General features: G+C 44.8%; 1 long non-coding RNA gene across 1 annotated transcript; it reads right to left on the bottom strand.

Annotated features, from left to right (window-relative positions):
• Nucleotides 1–301: 301 nt before the first annotated feature.
• LOC135339904 (uncharacterized) lies at nucleotides 302–1,273 on the bottom strand. The gene is made up of 2 exons (XR_010396132.1): nucleotides 893–1,273; nucleotides 302–787 (listed from the first exon to the last, which is right to left on the bottom strand). It is a non-coding gene; the product is annotated as an uncharacterized LOC135339904 (long non-coding RNA).
• Between the last annotated feature and the right edge of the window lie 503 nt (nucleotides 1,274–1,776).

Below are 1,776 nucleotides of genomic sequence, written 5' to 3'. Positions count from 1 at the left end.
AATACAATAGCCAGGTTAGACCCTGGGTATCCCTACAACTCACTTGCTTTGACCTTGGTTGACATACACAAATACCCGCCCTGATTTCTGCCATGCCATAAACCGCCCTTGGTCGTATGACCTTAACCCTTTAACCGTCGGATTCTTATGTCTGTATCGGGTTTCCAGAGCAATAAAATGCCTAGCAACCATATACCAATAGACTTCCCATACAACAAGGAATAAAATGGTGCAACATGTGTTGCCATAGCAATTACGCCCACCCGTTTTTATCATTTTAAATTCCCGGCCAGCGGTGAGATAACATCAAAAAAAAATTTTTTATGGATCAGCCTATCATATGGTATAAAGGCTTGACTAAGCTTGATTTTCACATCATATGAATGTAACAGTGCTAAGATAATTATATCAATTTGAAGTACAATACGTAGATGTATTACTATATTACCACCCAAGAGGTACATCGTGGGTATCCTTTGGTTGTTTTGATAAGGTGTACCATCGCCTCTGGTATACAATGTATAACCATCAGCCCTATTGTCACCAGGTATCTCTTTAGAACTGCACAGCTAGTGTGAGTGGTATCTCAGTATAGCCTGCAAAGAGCAGCTTCACTGTCAGACATCAACAAACTTTCATCATCGCCGGACAGTCCATCACCCAATGACACACTTTTGTCATCAGGAAGTTCATCTCCGTCATCGTTGGACAGTGACCCACTTCCATCAGACGGGTCCACACCCTGGTACTGTTGACATCAGAGAAGAGGTGGGGCTCGGTGAACGATCTACGAAGTTTACAAGCTCACATAAAGACTGTTCATTACTGCTAATTCTATTTTAGCTATACTATACTTACACTACTGATATTCTAGCTATACTATACTACTTACCAGAGTCACACAGTGAGCCCTCTCCTGGTCCATAGCGCGTCATGCATTTCCTCAGTCCCAGTCCCAGACAGTTCATCAGCGTCTGGCATAAAGCTGGTAACCTTTGGGAGGTATCCTACTATCCCCTCTCCTTCATAGGCACTGTCATTACCAGAGGAGACATCGCCATCGCTGTCCTCAAGCTGTTCAAGCACATCGGCACAAGTAAACAACCTAGCCATAGCTATAAACTTCGTGCGGTAAGATGCTAATGAAATTTTAACGTAGCAACGTGGCTTGGAAATTTCTAGACTAAATTGCACGTGCTCTTCCTCTATACAGGGATGTGCGTAGTTCGAGCTACTTCCTAAGTATCGCAGAATTAGAATTTCGCAAAAAAAGTCACTAATTGCGGGCCACGATCGTGGCCCATGGAGTTTAAAGGATTCTGCCATTGGCCTTTTCCTTGGTCAAATGACCCTTGCCTTCTGCCGTTTGGTCGTCTGACCCTTCATATGCATCTCTTTGCACCTTTGCCCTCTATGACTCTTGGTTGGTCGAATTGTTGACATACACCCAAAGCTTCTCTAATACACTGCCTTTGCCCTCCTGCTTTTGAGGTTGCTTTTAAGGTGTATCCGACCTGTACCTATGATACTAAGTAAGCTTGCTGCCCCCTGCTATTGCTTCTACGAACTGGCACAGTAAAGGATCACATTCACTGCCAGAAGAGTACCCACCTGCCGTTGTGGGGATAGCAATCCGTCTAGCAGGCCACAACTGGGCCGTCACTATTGCTGCCTCCACAGCATTAGTGACCAACGTCTGCAGCTCCCGATCCCGATGGGGTCTGTTATGACCGTTGAAGAGCCCATGGATTCTTTTGGATATGTCAACAGTTATCG

This window comes from Halichondria panicea, chromosome 8 (genome assembly GCF_963675165.1).
Source record: "Halichondria panicea chromosome 8, odHalPani1.1, whole genome shotgun sequence".
NCBI lineage: Eukaryota > Metazoa > Porifera > Demospongiae > Suberitida > Halichondriidae > Halichondria > Halichondria panicea.
Note: the sequence above shows the minus strand (reverse complement) of the source record. Positions and strands in the feature narration are given on the sequence as shown.